The sequence below is a fragment of the Hippoglossus stenolepis genome, chromosome 20, assembly GCF_022539355.2.
Source record: "Hippoglossus stenolepis isolate QCI-W04-F060 chromosome 20, HSTE1.2, whole genome shotgun sequence".
Lineage (NCBI taxonomy): Eukaryota > Metazoa > Chordata > Actinopteri > Pleuronectiformes > Pleuronectidae > Hippoglossus > Hippoglossus stenolepis.
In genome coordinates this window covers 9,296,944-9,314,427 of record NC_061502.1, presented here as the reverse complement: position 1 = coordinate 9,314,427, position 17,484 = coordinate 9,296,944, and the positions used below count along the sequence as shown (strand labels likewise).

At 41.4% G+C, this 17,484-nt stretch overlaps 1 protein-coding gene across 21 annotated transcripts in view; it reads left to right on the top strand.

Annotated features, from left to right (window-relative positions):
* Positions 1–1,359: 1,359 nt before the first annotated feature.
* epb41l2 (erythrocyte membrane protein band 4.1 like 2) overlaps positions 1,360–17,484 on the top strand; it is a 51,066-nt gene continuing 34,941 nt past the window's right edge. For 10 of the 21 annotated variants that reach the window (XM_035143541.2, XM_035143538.2, XM_035143540.2 and 7 more), the window contains exon 1: positions 1,364–1,551. The gene's annotated coding sequence lies outside the window, so the exon portion shown is untranslated. Of the gene's footprint in view, positions 1,552–13,511; positions 13,804–17,484 lie in introns of those variants that run through there. The other 11 variants (XM_035143543.2, XM_035143546.2, XM_035143548.2 and 8 more) reach the window with 5 other exon arrangements.

Sequence of the window (17,484 nt, the reverse complement as noted above, 5' to 3'; positions counted from 1 at the left end):
TTGACCAAAGATATACAGTCCATATACATTGTCATTATATGTGGCAGGACTTTCTTACAGATGCACTTAAATTAAAATCAGTCATGACAAGCGGCTTTTAAAAGCTGTCGATCTCATCAGTGCTGAGAAATGAAAAAATTTGAAATGAAAAATTCTTTAATGCTGCGACTTACAGAGCAGTTACCGAATGTAGCTCCATTAGAGGACACCTTTAATATTCATATGACTGTACTGCAGTGTATCTCAAACACTGGGGTCACGGTTAAAATACTTATATTATTTAAATAAGAGCCAACACTGTAGAGTAATCACCAGTTTGTCTAAAGCTTGCATGTTTGAAATGACTGGGCTGAGAAAATATGATTACCAAAGTTTGCAAAATGGAAAACAAAAGCCAAAAGAAAGAAATACAAAAAAAGTTGTGATGCATCTTTGGGCGATTCAAGCATGTACACACAAATGACAACCTGTTATCAATTGCCATCAATTTGTGAAGTTATTGAAGTCTGCTACTCGTCAGTGGTGATGGAACTTTGCAAAGCATTGAACTACAGCCAGGTTGATCACTTTTTTGGGTCCCCTAGAACAAAATTTCGATGTCGTTTTCACAATATTTGCATGTATTGTGACGTTTTGCAGCACATTTCTATATTTTCATGTATTCTGACTTTTTGCAGTACATTTCTATATTTGCATGTGTTCTTACTTTTTGCAGCACATTTCTATATTTGCATCTGTTCTAACTTTTCGCAGCACATTTCTATATTTGCATCTGTTCTGACTTTTTGCAGCACATTTCTATATTTGCACATGTTGTAATTTTTTGCAACGCATTTGTATATTTGCATCTGTTCTTACTTTTTGCATCACATTTCCATATTTGCATGTGCTGAGACTTTTTGTAACGCACGTGTCCTCAAATTGATGAAGCTGTTTTCTTTACTTGCACGTGTTTCTTCTATTTGCACGTGTTTTCTTAATTTGCAGTGCGTTGAGCCCTCTCGGCCACCGTAAAGAATACCTGCAAATAGCAAAAACCAAGCAAAACTTATATTACAATCAACATCGCCTACTTCCCGTTCAATTTGGTGAGTTATCGAATTTATTCAGGCCCTCAAAAGGCGCTTAATTTTGCAACAGAAGAAGAGGAAACAATCTGAGCAAATAAAAAATCCCATCAACACACTGCAGTAGCTCAGTTCGATCTGTAGAGGGCGCTGCCTCGCCACACCACCGCTGCTACATCCGCGTCGAACGTCCCTCCAACGCCAGTGGACAGCGCGGGCGACCAATCACAGCCCACCGTCTAATACAGTAATCCCTCGGAGCCAATGAGGGGCGGCGAAAAGATGTTTCTCACTGTATGGGGCGGGCGTTGGGGGGATGATGGACACGTCTTGCTCTCGGCGGTGCTCAGATTGAGGACTGGAGCTTTTTTTCTGGAGACTGACTGAGAGAGTGTGTGTTTTTTCTGGAGGAGAACCGAGAGAGAGAGGCCACGTTTTTTCTGGAAAAGTTCCCCCCGACACGCATCTTCGGACATCGCCACAGGTAACACGCGCTTCCTTTTAAACCCATTTGTCGTCACGTGATCCGCGCATCGCCCGCTGCTCCGACGCGTTCTGTGTGTTTTTTAAGAGTTTTTTTTTTTCAAATCACAGGTAGGTAGGTGCTCGAACCTGCACCGACCGCCACACCGACTCTGGGCGGGTTAGTGTAGCGGCCACGCGAACACAATGGTTCCCCCGTGGAACCCGTTACTCCCCAGGTTGCAGTCATGCCTTCATGGCGCCCCTCTTCTCCCACATTATCCCGGGTATCATCACCTCAACTCCAGCTCCCTCGCTCGGGGCATGGCTTCGTGTGGTTAGCATCACGCAACACTAGCTAGCGCTTTCCCCGGGAGAAGCGTGTTTTCAACGGTATTCTTGTTTTTAAACAATGCGGTATTGCGTTACGCCGTATTTCCTGGTGTAGGTGAATTCCACCGGTTGTTTTCTTTCACCACGCCAACGCAGTGGTTACGTTTCGATTCGACCGCACGTCCACGTTACGTGCGGGGCGATTCATTTATAGCTCGCTTAAGTAAACAAACAGTAGTTTTTTTTTCTGTTTGTTTTTTTGGGGCTTTCAACGTTTGATTTGACGTCTTTTCACGTGTTTCAGTTTGCGTGCAGAGCTTCGTTCAGCTGCAGCCGAACCAGGACACGTTGTTTTTTTACTACGTAGAAACGAGTGGTATTCGTTTTCTTATGGGTTTAGTGTGGTCGGAGGAGTGTTTACATAGATGGCCGGGAAATGCAGCCCTGTTTGATTTAGAGTCTCAAAAGGTTTTTTTTCACATGGTGATGTGCTGGGTAGAAAAACATGGCCCGGGGGGTAAAAGAGAGCTGCCATTAGAATGCAGGGAAAACAGCATGTGTTAAGTGTCAGTTTCATAATCAACATATGTCTAAAAGAATGAGGACGTTTCTCGTGCTAAGAGAATTCCCGAAATGCTGTGATGAACTTGCTTTGGAGGCTGACCACCATCCAGAAAAGTGGTTTTCTATTTATAAAGACACAAACCAGACAGAAAGGAAGCAACTTGCTCTTGTTCGTGTTTGTGATAAGAAACTTTATGGCCTATTAAAACTTTTTAAGTCACTGATTTTTACCACATCACAGATTTTGAGTGTGAAGCAACTTCTTTTTCAGGTTGTAATCAGAAACCCGTTAATGCTTTTCAAACTCTCGAAGCCACTTAAATGACCATGCATGTAAAGGATGATGTTTACCATATAATGCATGGGTTTCTGCAGTAAATATTGTTTCAGCTTTGAGGGGTCCTCCCTTATCTGCTTCCCAGTTTCTGTGAACACATCATACTTTTTGTCTGCTGACATATACAGTACATTGAGTACTCAACATATGTGTGTTTCCCACACACACACACATAGAAGTCATATATTGACAGGAGTCAAGGCCTCAAGTGCTTCAAAGACAGACAGGCCAACTAACTAACTATCGGCAGACTGGTCTGAGCTGAGGTTGTGCTGATGGGTGTAAAAACATATTGATTGCATTAACTAATTTCACTCTAATGCATCGAATCAATATAGTGTATGGTGCCACTGTCAGTCATATGAAGTCTAAAACTTTGGAAGCAGTTTCTCTTTTTGATCTTTAATAATAACTATCCTACAGGTGTTTGATGTTTGCCATAGCATTACTGAGGCTGAAACAGGCAGACTAATATTAGGGCACCTAGCCATGCACTTATATCTTCCTCTAATTATATGTCTGTGTGGCTAAGTACTCATCACCTTAATCAGTGCAGCTCAGCCTGTTGGTGCCAGTTGGCCTTCTTGTCTTTTCCCCCTTGAGGGAAAGGAAGGTAGGTTAGATAGATATAAACTTGGGGATAATACGTCTGCTTGTGGTTTATTGTCTGTCATGATGGTTGGACATTGGATATGAAGTATGGGACTATAAACCCTCTGCATCAGGCTAATCCCATGGGTGATGCTATGACCCTAAAAGAGCAGAGTTGGGAGCCTTGTGGAACTGAGCGAATTATATAAGAGAGCCATCATCCATCCGGCCGCCCAGCCACCGAGCTACATTAACGCCAGTTTGCCTTGTCTTATCGTTTTTTCGTTTGTGAGGATTATTGACTTGGGCATGTGTCAAACATGGCCACACTTCTACTATTTCTGTGGGAGTATTTACTCAAGTATGTTGACATTACAAAAGTTGTGTCACGGTTCAGTTTGACCACAGAGACGAAAGTACAGAGTGAGAAATTGTTGAAACATGGAGAGACTAAATCCTAATACCTGTACGATATAATGCAGTCAAATGCAACAACACAGATTGTTGACCACTGGGTTTATTTAATGCTTCTTCTTGCACAGTCTCAACTGAAAATGATTTGCCTCACAAGGGCTTTTGTATTTTATTTCATATCGTGTTACAGGTTCAAGTTAGTACAGCAGCAGCACATGTGGGTGCACTTTCAGTCAAGAAAGAAAAAACACTTCCATATAGGTTACACCTATCTTTGTGCATAGTCATGTAGTATAAAGGGTTAGGAGAAGCTTGCAGTACATTGTATCACTCTGGTGTGTTTTTCCTGTCAGGCTTGTCTCTACCTCTGTGTATATAGTTAATCTATGGTCTTCAGTGCCATGTTTATTCTCAGACTCCGGGGATGAGTAGAACAGTGGCAGCTCTGTGAAACCCGCTAATGAGAAGCCTTAATTGCTTGTTCTGGTGGGAGAATCCGCTCATTAATCGTAGCTGGAACTAACCCTGGGTTCACTAGAATGAGAGTACAATCAAGTTTTTTTTTTTCCTCAATATTGCCATCATCGTATTGGTTCATGTTTGGATCTGTGAATCTTGTGTATCTTTGAATGTGTTTTTGGTGGCTTGGCTCTTCCCAGTCTAAACGTTTGTCTTACACTTTGGTGTCAGAGCACTGTAAGTTAAAATGAAAAGAAACTAGCTTGAATTGGTTTTTCAATAAATTACATTTTTCGTTTAATATTTTATCACTTAGCAGTTTGGTGTGTGTTGCCAAGTCTGTATCAACCCACTACAAATGCAGGTAAGGCAAAAAAAGGAAATTGGGAAAGTAGAGATAAAGTGATCAAAGGAGAAAGAGAGAGGAAGGCAGAAACAAATGGGGAGGAAGCGAGCACGAGTGAAACAGAGAATGAGTGAGAGCGACAGAGAGGCTGAGAGATATTGCTTAATCATTCGGAAAGGCTATGGGAACATCCCTGTGTGTATGTGTGTGTGTGTATTTTCATCCTGACCCTGTGAGTTCAACAGGAGCAAAAAGTGTCACATCAGCTCAGGGTCACGGACATAGTCCTACTGTCCCACATCAGTGTGAATGACCGGCGGGGACTGTGTTTTTAGAAAAGTGGTGTGTACAGGATTAAAAATCAATCCTACAAGGCACAAAGCCGCAAATGCAGTTCTTCACATTTTCTCCGCTTTGTCCCGGGCTGTGAAAGTGGTCTCATATATCCACAAAGCTCACTTCAAGGCTTTAATATCTCCCCCATTGTTGTAAGATTGGGACGGTCACAACAATTACCAAAGTGGACATATTCTACAGTGTAGCGATCAGCTGTGACCACTGAGTATTAGCCTGTTGCTTTGTGGGCAGCTTGGCCAGCAGGATTCAGATTCACACAGGGAAGATCAGAGAGGCGTGGATGAATGGAAACTGTAATGCAATGCTCAGCTTATTACTGGTACAGAGACAGGGGAGATGAGGGGTAGAAAAATGAAAGGAGGATAGAGATGTTGAGGATGTGTGTGATGGAGGCGGTCGGCTGAATGGCCCAAAAAGTAATTAATAGTTTTTGTTGTAGTTGTTTTTAAGAATAAAATGATATCTTAATTGCAACAAGCTTAACAAAGTCAATTAGCCTCGAGTTTGACTGTATGTTTGAATTGTGTGTAGTCAAGTGTCAATGCTCCATTTGAGGAGACAAGAAGAAAAGGGTAACATTTTACATCGAGAGGAGGCAAACTGCCTTCCCCAGCAAGTGTCCTGCTCTGAAAGAAGTGATAGAATGAAAACACAGGGGTGGGGAGTGTGGGCCTGTGGCTTTGGCAGGGGGCCGAACATAGTTAAAAACAGATTAATCAGCATAGGGTCACATTCTCACAGAGAGAGGCTGAGCAGAACACGGCCAAGCCTTCATCTTTTAGAGGCTGCATCTTTAGGAAATGTTGGCACAGAGGTTTGATCAGCAAATACAGTGCTTCAGATCTGTTTGACCTAGAATATAAGCAAAATACCAATTAGGAAACTGTTGTACATTGTAGAAGTACTTTTGAAAGCAAATTCCAATATATGTTGAGCCAACATGAAGCAAAATTTATAATGAAATGAATTTCTTTGTCACTCATTCATTCATCCGGTCATTAATTAATTTAGCCATACATTTAATTCATTCATCATGTGTGGACTATTCATTTATTAGTTCATTCATTCAGGCTGTCAATAAAAAGGTCTAAAAGGCTTGCGTGTAAGAGAAGAGAGGATTCACAGGGGAAGGGGAGGAAAAGGAAGTAAGAGGAGTGTCTGGGGCAAGAAGGTTGAGAGGGAGAGTGGACTTGCTGGCTTGCTCATTAATCGTTTTTCAGGGGCTTCGAAGTTAGTAAAACATTTTGGAAAGAGTGTAAAGAACCCAGTGAACCGTGTGAGGTTGGGATTCAGACCGACAAAGCAGCATCGATAGATGGTTTTTCCCACAGCTCAAAAATATACAGCACAAGGGCGGTGAGATGGAGTGCCAAAATAAAAAAATGTAATCAAAAAAATGAATTATAAATATAAACAAATAATAAATGAAAATAAATGATCATTTAATAGATATTCCTTTGTCACCACTTGTTTGATAAAGTGATTTATTTGACAATTTTTATTTTTATTTTATTTTTTAAATCTTTAATTGGCTTGTATACATTTTCAATGCTTTTTAATCAATATTAGTAATTTTGGAAATCCTTTTCCCTGGTCAAAAGTGCCCCATTTCCTGACCAGAATTCTAGTTTTCTTTGCTGTATTTTCTTGTTTTGATAATGACCTGGGCGTATACGTGCATGTCCACACTAAGGATGTGGTAACAGTGTCTGTGTGTTTAATGTTAATGGGAGAACTTAGGGGACTGAGTGGCTGGCTTGCTTAACAGAAAAGGCCAGCCGCTAAACACGCAGGACACATTTGTGTTTACACTGCTAAAAACAATGTGGTCATATGCAGCTCAGACATCACGCAGACCACTGCTCTCTAAGCTGTGCACAACTGGCATCATTGTGTAATTCCTCAAAATCAAAGTATGACAAAGGAAAATAGCAAACCCAAATATAGCTGCACCATGTCACCATGTATTTTAACAGGTAAGCTAATACTAACAAATTTAGCATAGCAAAGCTAGCTTGTATTGGGACTTGAAACAGGTGCTGTGTCTGAAATCACTCCCTCATTCACTCATCCACGACTCCCAACATAATATAAATTCAGTAGTTCGATATAGAGGGATCAGGGATGCCAAGTGAGATTTTGGTCACTGACTAATCATATTTCTTATTGTGTACTCGGTGTCGGTGCTGTAGAGTCGCACAAGATTCATTTTACATTTTTGGATGGTCGTTAACAGGCTGTGGACACAGTTCTAGGAATCAATAAATGTATACTTTCAGAATTCAGACACTGAGATAAAAAGCCGGACACTAAGCAATAAGTTGTATTGTTTTCGTGTAATCGTAAATAAAGTGTGTACAACGGCAGCTATTTCCAAGAGTTTTAAGTTGTTCCCTCCCCGCAGCATGGAGGGAAAGCTTAAGGAGCACACCCTCTCCTTTCTCAAAGACTGAATAAAGAAACCTTTTAGAGGAGAACATATTAAGTTACAGAAGTAAGTCAAACAAAGGCCAGCGAGTAGAAGAGGCCAGACTTCATCTCTCTGCTTACTGACATACAACCCACGTGTGAGAAACACTTAAGTTTTCCTTTGGATCGATGAGAGCATCGTTTCCTGTTTTTATATTGACCGACACAAATGGTGTTTGGGACTAAAATAAGAGTTGAAGATGGAGAGATGGTAGATTAGCTAAGAGAAAAAGGAGAAGTTGCCTCATCGCCACACTTCCTGTTTCCTGGTTTGAGGTCAGGGGTCACTGGTCTGGGATTAACTGATACAAGGGGCCTAAATAATTTGTCTGGCCGTGTCATTGACCACTGCCCGAGAAGAGCTGGTTGCCACTCTGATATTTTTCACACAGAGGAAACTGAAAACAGAGCAATGTTGTAAAAAATGAGGACATCTAATGGTGTTCTCAAGGGGACTGCCTAATTTTAGAGTTAGAGGTTAAGGTCAGTAGTTAGAAAATGAATGGCTGGCGGCTGTGAGTTGGTGATGTGCTTTGCTGTGTCATGATTGCATCACAAAGAATGAGTGCCACTGATCAGCTCTAATCAGAGCTGCTGATGTGTGGTTGGATCAGTCGCGTTGACTCGCCCCTTTGCGATCACTGTTATGAGAAGAGAAGGCGAGAAGTCACTTTGAATGACTTGTGATCTCACACCGGTATACAATCTCATCACATGAAGCTACATAGTCTTTGCTTTGTACCTCAGCCAATAACAACTCAAGAACTCACATGATGCAGAGTGACAGAAAGCCAGCAGTGAAAATATCAGAGAAAAGTGGAGAGATGTTTGTGTTAAAGACAGATAAACATGAATTAAAAGACCAAAATGAATCCAGAAGAAACATTTGATCTCAAATCAAAGCAAGAAAATCTTGTTTTTTCACTTTTGCCTGAATCATGCTGCCCCAGAATGACTTTGGCAGTGACTCTCACGATTGAGAAATACCATGTAATAGCAAATCGCTAACAGATTGCAAAACTTCCAGTCTGTTCTTATCAATACTTGATGATCCACACATCCTCTTTCATCTCCGTGCCAGACGATGAGATGTTTTTCACTCCATCCGCATCGAGTTGCCACACAAGGCAGCTGTAATAATGAGCCCTAATGCCCATGAAGTCATTTGTTTTGCCAAAGCACCTGTTGCTTGCTACCACCCTCTATGGGATGTATGTTGCCATAGTAACACCACACCCACTCCTACCAGAGAGAGCTGTGAAGTTTCACCGCAGGTTTCACTGTCTTTCTTCTCCTTTCATTCTCCTATTTCTCCAGCTAATGCCTGCTTTCTTTCCTCTCCTCTCCTCTGCCTTTTTTTCTCCCTTCTCCTTGCGTTCACTCGTGTGACCCAGCCATACTTTCACTTTTTGTCTCTCACTCACTCGCACGTTCACACAGACGGGGAGCTTGCGCCTGACTGCTTTAATCGCTGAATAGGGGAGTTGAGCGGGTGACAATAGTAGTTATGAGCTGACCCATGAAGAGAGCATGAACTATATTCAAATTTTATTTTATTTTCATGATTAATATTTATTTTCTGGCATCAACAGTTTGAAGTACTTAGGATAGTTTATTTTTCTCTGTTTGTTGATAAGGAAAATTATCATAACCCGGATCTGTGTATTTAACATGCCAATAAAACAAACTGAAATTAAGATGACAAAAGCAAATATGTGCTTTTATCTGTTGAATGTCATTGCAAATTGCAGTGTTTCCCATTCTTATCTAGGCTGTGGTGGCCTGCCATATTCTAATTTGTCTCACAACAGTTTCAAAATGTCCCAATTTTAGGGGACTGGGGCTGAGAGAAGTTAGGCTGAAGGGCATCTGCTCAAATTGAAGCTCCTTGTGTTGTTTAAAGAGTTTTACTGCTGACAATGGCACTTTGGAGCTGACAGTAATAACACAGTAACAGAAGTAATGATATAGTGCTGGTCACTCGAGCCTCACTTATAAGGTGACCTTTCATTTGCTGAGCTCAAAGCTAATGCAGTGAAGAGACAGTTGGGAGTGTCTGTGTGGTTACAGGGCAGTGAAAGGTTTCTGTCAGGTGAAGACCAGAGTAGAAGCAGAGACACTGATAAGGTTTTGTATAAAAACAAATTAGATCTATATCTGGAATGATCTGTCGTTACTAACACGCCTGTAAATGCAGATCACACAACCATTCTCTACTCTGCAGTTGGTTGTTAAAATGCAAATAATACAACAAATAAAGAATAGAAATAGTGAAAAGTAAAACCAGGGATTTCTTTTCATAACCTCATGATAAGGTGGTACTGTTCCGAAATGTCCCTAAGGATCAATAAAGTATATCTATCTATCTGTAGAATGTAGCGCTTTACATTAAGCACTGGTAGTGGAGTTGTGACTCATAAGAAACAAACAGGAAACGGTGTAGGTGTCTGCGTTATTGTTTTCAAAAGCTTCTGCCCCTTCAGACTAAGCGGTGCAACCCTGGAGTTTTATAACGAGGCAAACAGTTTCTCCAAAGATCATTTTTAGGGGCTTTAAACGCTGCGGTCGCCAGATGAAAATGCATTTTTAAAAAAATGAATAAAGAAATATATAAAACGTATTAGTGTGGACATACCCAGAGAGAAAGATGAAGGGATAAATGGATAGCATGCAGACAGACACACAAACATACACAGGGATTATCCTTTGTGTAATCCTCAGTTTCAGAGTGCAGTGTGAAGCGACGGACATGCTCAGAATTTTCACACCAGCAGTTTGTGTGTGCGTGTGCATGTGTGTGTATCTATATGATTGGAAACTCAAACCCATAGCTGGTGCTTTCATCAGTGCATCTGTTAGTGCACGTTTACATATGTTTAAGAATCTGTTCAATGTGTGTTTGTGTGTGCGCTTCTGTGCAGACATATCTGTGTGTGTGTGGTATATCTCAGCGTGTGTGTGTACGGGAGCCTCATTGCGTGACAGATGGACAGATCGCACAAGAGGACAGCACAGATTAGGATTGTGCCCTCTGTGGATGGGCGTGGTGGTTTGTTTCAAAACCAAACTGTCAGCTGTTGGACTGTGCTGGTGCAACAAGCTTAGCCCAGCGCATCAGTGTTCAACGTTTGGGATGTCCCATGTGCGCGGTTGTTTTTTTTTAAATTCATTAGTCTGGGCTGTATGACGGCCAATTGATTTCCAGTGCTTTGTTTATTTGAACTCGTTGCACTCTGTGTACACCAGCTGTCAGAAACCAGCTCTGTAACTCTGTTGAAACACAGCAACTGTTTCTCAACGCATGACATTATAAACAAACCGCTATTAAATGATACCCAGTATGTGTTCAAAGGCAGTTTCCCAATAATTATCTACAACGTAGACTGGTGCCCACCACATTCTAATTTGTCATGCCACATTTTTTTATATGTGGCATGACAAATTTATATTTTTTTATCTTTTGCTGCATTGTATAGCTTTGTGCAGCTATTTGCAGCAATATTTGCAACACACTTGCTCGTGCACTTGCTATCGTCTATGAAGTTGTTTCTGACACAGACAGCCAGACCTCACCTCATAGTTTCATAGTTGTGTGTTTTCCCGCAAGTGGCATGAAAGGCTGTTGTCTTTCTCAGAACTTCTCATTCACTCTTAAATCAGTTGATCTGTTGCATGTAAAAGCGACCTCACGTGCATCCCCGCTACGGCCATACATTGAATTCACTCTGTGGGAAACACTGACAGTGATTGAGATATGATAAAGTTACAGTACGAGATGCAATTGAAACATTCAGGGGCTGCCAGTAACTAGCAAAAACTTCCTGACCATCACCTCCTGAAGTGTATGCAGGGAAACATCACTCCAGCGCAAAGCTTGGAATACTCCCTGAAATGTATACATTCACTATATATCTACACTTTACATTCCCCATGCACACGTGCTCGCTGAATAAGATTTATAATGCTACAAATAATAATACAGTCATTGTTTCATAACATTATGATTGGCAAGTTAATACATTTTAGCCGGACATAGGACTTTAAACACAGAATGGGGGAAAGGGCGATATATACATAACTGATGTCATAGAATAACTCTTAAAAAAATATATATATTTAAAATTTTTCTACTTTCTCATTGATTTCTCTGAGAATAATTTATGGATCTTGATTTAAAAAATGATCAGGGATGTTAAGGTGACTGATATTTATGAGTAGTTTGGTGCAGATCCATATAAGTATCTAAAATACCTGAATGTAGTGACTTTAGATGTGGTTTCGCTGTTCGACCATGGCAGAGGTATGCGCTCTACTAAGTGACATTTTGAAATGTCATCAAGCCCATTAGATGGACTACATTTTCTGCTGTTCTCTGCCCACTAGCTTTGTGAAAATATTGGCCCCTCTGGTACTTGTGGAGTGGATTGCAGTGATGTAGTTAGCTTTTAGTTGTTCCCCTCTTTCAAATAGAGGATCAAGTGCACAGTACTCCTGTACAGTACTGAAGTAGCTTGTCACAATGTGGAACAATTGAGATGTAGATTTGTCAAATGCTATTGAAGCAGTAAAGTCGAATTGGTACTATGGTGCATACTGAGATATAAACTGCAGATCTGCTGTGAACCAAGCACCCTCTTCTTTTGGGTGTGGTGCCTCAGTTATGAGAGCCGAGGGAAAAGTAGCTGCTGCAGTTCCTGTTGGTTCACCACGTAATATCTGATGTGGTTTGAAATGGGTTTTAGACAGTCATAATCTCTATTGTCACTTCTATGTCCACTAATCTGTATTTGTGCTGTGATAATCTCTTGTTTCCATTGGGGTTTATTGTTGTAGTCCATGAATGTCATTGCTATGGAAACCAGTTCCTCCCCTCTTTACTCCCACTCTGCCCCAGAGAGTGAGATGCAGTATTTTCTTCCAATTAGATCAATGTTGTCATAGCTGCTTATATGTCGGGTTGTTAATAAACAAAAATATATGAAAACACCAAAGCCAGAAAGTTAAACCTATCCCCTCTCTCTCTTTTAAATGTTGCACCTAATCCTCTGTCTGTCTCTCATAAAATGTTATCTCTTAGCCACAGACCAGGTCATGAAATTGTTGCTATGACAACAACCCCTAAAGCCCAGTCAGACAGCAATAAAGTTGTAAGTGGAGTGGCTGTCGTGTGTGTGTGTGTGTCTGTGTGTGTGTGTGTGACTCAGGCAGCTGCAATATGTGAAGAATAAAAGCAGCAGAACACTAAATGTGGAAATGAGTTTCCTGTAGGGAATCTATTGAAATAAAATAAAATTGTTGATTCAGCATCTTCATGAGTTCATTGTTGCTTTTTTATTGTAGGGTGTAAAATTGAGTTTTGCATGCCAAGAATTTTTAAAAATGAAATATGTCCTAGTATTTTGAAGACTTAAGTAAAAGATTGAATAGTTTACAGCTGATTAATTGAAAGATGTTAATAGAAGAGTGAATCCTATGCTGCTTTCAGACACGAACTCTGGTAAATGTCAGCAAAATTTAGTCCAGACAATAACCTTTCAAATAACAAAAATGCAGCTAGAGATGATCTGAGTCAGACACATTTACAACAACAGTAAAATTGAGGTGGGGGGGGTCTCCAAATTGACATATTTGTTTTCTTTTCACTTTTAAATCCGCCGTGTGTCAGAAACGTCGTCGGCACACCCACCCACTCGCTCGCTGTAAATGTTCCTATTCCTACTGTATATTCTCACATGGGATCAGTCTGACATTTTCCATGTACTGGAACATGTCCGGATCAACTGACTCCAACATTTGCTTTATCACATTCAGCCCCTCCAGAAAATTTCAGGAAAATGCCCTGACTTCTGTGCAGTACTAATTTCCCTTTGATTCAGTGAAGAGAGAATAGGCTTGAAAAGCTGAGGAAGTTTTTATTTCCATTCTAATGCTGTGTGTCGCTGTCCATCAGTAATCTGGCACAGTAGGGATGCACAGTAGGTGGAGTTTCTATCTCTCTCCTTTCTTCCACACCCCTCCATGTTACACATCTCCTCCGCCTCTCTGGCCGCGCACTCTCTCGCTCTCTCGCTCTCTTGCTCTCTCGCTCTCTCGCTCTCTCGTTTTCTGCCCTCATTTCCGAGAGCGATCGTCCCCGGGGGGAGACAGAGCTCTGAGGGAGACAGGGGGGATGGAGGAGAGAAAATGGCAATGACAGTTTGTAGGACAGGCGTTTGCTAAGGGGTGGGAACTGTAAAGGTGAAGGAAAGGAACATGAACAGAGCGATATAGACAGCAGAAGGTCGAAGAGCAAAAAGAACGTGAGAAAAAGCAGAAAGGAAAAACAGGAGTTGAGAAAAAGTAAAAGGGGAGTGGCAGAAAGAAAGGAGTTACAGGGGAAGAGAGAGCGACAGAAGCAACAATAGGTAAGGCACTTAGTTGTGTCCATCAGCTCATTTAACATTTCATTCAACAACTCATTTAAATATAGGGCAAGTATAACATGAAAACTGGTTGGCTGTGGTGTTTTAAAGGTCTAATCAAGGTTATTTGGGCTTGTCTACTTGTCTTTGGTTCGTGTCTACAGCTGTGACGGTCATGTGCTACATCTTTCCACTGAAAAGCAAAGTATTGAATGGATGAGCTGACTCAAATAATGGGATTAAAATGACAAACTAAAGCCGAAATAAATAATGACACAGCCACCTTCAGTGGCAAGTAGCAAGCAAACATGTACACTCATAGATAATGATAAGACGAGGCAGTAAGTTGAGATATACTGAGTGAGTTTTAGAGGGAAACTGAGATGGGGGGAAGGATTGGTGGAGCTGAATAAGAAAAAACATCCCTCTTGTGTGTGCACACACGAATACCTCATCTAATTCTACTGGCGCTGGTAGCTGTGTCTGAGTTTTTGTTTATCATGGATCCGCAGGCTATTCTCTCTTGCCTGTTTGTAAAACTGGGTCAGTTAAACACTACTAATCGACAACGAAATTGTCGGATAAAACTTAACCACAACACTTGCAGTACTGGCCTCAAGGCAAATTCTGTGCGAAGACATACTCTCTTGATGAAACAGCAAAACATAACATCTGATCACATTTGAAGGTTTTTCTATGCAGGAGGTGAGTTTGTTACGCAGGGCTGCTGCAAGTACGTTTAACCCATGTTTGACCCGACTCTTCTGTCACAGATCTTGCTAAGTTGAATACTTGACTGTGAAGATGTACAGTTTTCTAACACCGACGCAGTTCCTGTCGTAAATTGCTCACTGCGCAGATGATGTGTGTAAATATATGTATATATATACATATATTTACACACATCATGTATATGTATATGTATATATATATATATCATCTATGAGTCGAGGCTGTAATGATGTTACCGCTATTGTTTATATGGACTGTGGGAAGAAGAGGGAAAGAGGAGGGGGCGTTAGGGGGGACATAATGCGAGTGGGCGATTGGAGGGGATTGAAAGGGGCCCGGAAGAAAGGGATTGAGAGAGAGAAAGAGAAAGACGGAGATGAGGAGGAGATGAACAAAGTTTTAAGAGGGGTAGATCAATGTTGCTGGTGTTTTAACCGTTGTAGAGCGAGAGGGAAGGTTTAAAGCATAGCTAAGTGGCCGTGACAAAAAGCTGCCCTGTGATGCCAACACACACACGCCAACACACACACACACACACACACACACACACACACACACACACACACACACACTAGTAGTTAATCCAGCGGTGGGGAACCTTTTTCCTCACAAGGGCCACTTAATTTTTTTATAACATCCCTCGAAGGCCATACAACATTATTAAACACATATATCACACTAACCTTTTGTGGAACTGCTTTGGTGAGGCGTCGGCTGTCAAATGGTTGTGATGATGATGATGCTACTCACAGCTGGTTTACCATGTTTGGGTCAGTCAGTCTTGAGCAGAACTTGAATCTAAGAGTAGGTTTTAAAAAGAACAGCTCACAGCAGCAGGTCGTCCCAAACTGTCTTACAAACAATTGTCTCCTCAGAATGGGGAACAAATCATACAGTTTGTAGAACTCGAACAGAGAGAGGTTGTTGCAGCTTCGATCTCGTTGTTGCTTTGCAGCTCAATGATCTTGTGTGTAGGTTTTTAAAGACACTCCAGTTGGATCCACATTTAACAGCCTATTGAATATGTTCAGTTCTGTTGACTTTACATGTCCTGAAAACCTCTGCCAAATGCCTGTGGGAGTTTTGCAAACTCACCAGGATATTTAGATGTCGTGGCAAACTTGTTCTTACAGAATAGGAAAATGCAGTGTTCGCACACAATGCAAAAGTTCCACAGCGGCAACAAAGCACTTCTTCACTAATTCCCCTTCTGAATGAGGTTTCGGCTTCTTAGCTATGAGCTCGCTTACCCAAAGACTTGCCTGTATAATAGTGTCTGTTACAGAATGTGGTCATAAAGCTGCTTATTGGGCACACAAACTCTGCTGATTAGATTTAACTTTTACTAAACACTTTTGTTTGTGCAACCCTAGTTTAGCAGCATGTTTCCAGCTGTAATGGTGCTGGAGATTGGCCCTTTTTCATCAGTTATAGCTTGTCCATGTTAACTGCTGGCACACACCAACAACAACAGAATAAACTTGTCCATTTCTCTTGGAGAGCACGACATTATGCATCTACTTTTCTTTTCTATACAGTCGCCATGATGCTCGTCAGTGATGTAGCGTAACTGCTGCGTGTGTCTTTCACCTTGACTGTGACTTGACAGGCATACCAAATCTGCAGGGACCCTCTGAGGTTCTCCACCCTGAGCTAGTCTAATGAGAAACATAGGGTCTCAGAGGGAACTGCAGTTATTAGGTACCTGCACCAGACCTATTATGAGGACTACTATAGCGGTGGGTAAATTGAAAAAGACACAGGGTATGAATGGAATCATTTGCCTCATAAAGAAGAATCATATGGACATAATATGTTGATTGATCCAGTGTATTTGCCGTGTAATTTCACTTGGATTTGATAATTTATAAGAGATACAACAGTAGTATTTGTTTTTGTCACAAAATGTATTACCTTTCTAACATTTGCACACAGCAACATACACACATCTGTAGCCATCTCTCCTGCTCCCCTCCCTACCTCATTAGCCTATCATGCATAAGGAGACCTGTTCTATTTTTACCCCCACCCCCTCCCTACACACCGCTGCTGCACTGCAAATCTGTGCGTGTGTGTGTTTGTCCTCTCTTATTAAAGGTGGCATGGCAGGAAAGAGAAAGTCGAGAACTGGTGAGACGGTCAGGAAGTAAAAACGAAATGATGTAATGAATAATAGAATCAGAGGGAGGAGGCCAGAGAGACAGTGTGGGTTATGAAGAAAAACAGGGTTAGAGAGATTCAGCGCAGTTGCAAGGACAGCGGGTAACAATGACTTAATAGTGTATGAATCATGCCTAAACCTCGGCCTGAGGCTCTGTACAAAAAGTCAGACAAACACAGCCTGTTGGGATGTCGTGTGTTTATGTGTGTGTTTGTGTATGCAGGTACACTACACATCCTGCCCTCAACTTGCCCTCAAGACCAATGTCATGGCCATCTAGTGTTATCAGCAAATTAGTGTCACGCTGAATAACGATGTGCGTTGCGTTGATTGGGGCGTGTGTAGACAGTGCTGCCAAAGATTATTTGGGTTGAAGAGAGCTTGTGTGTGTGTGTGTGTGTGTGTGTGTGTGTGTGTGTTGACTGCAGCTGCAGGGTAAAACCAGTGACTCAGATATTAAGAATTGAGTAAGTTGCCTTCCTTCACTGCGTCGAGTTGTGGTCACTAATGTGTACGACTTCTTGTATCCAGCTGCTGAGCCGTTGACCCAGATGAAGCTTGCTGTGTGACATAATGACATCCTAAACTCTTGTGTTTTTGTGCTCTTTGGTAAAGGAGACGTCCCAACCCAAGAGCTAATGTTTCAAACATCTATGATCTCATTCACTAACATCTGTGTGACAAAGGACCAAGACTCACTTACATATGTAATCCTAATATATTTAGTCTTGGTGTTTTATTGCTTTCATTACATAGCCACAGTACCCAAAAGATTTCAGATATTCTTTTAG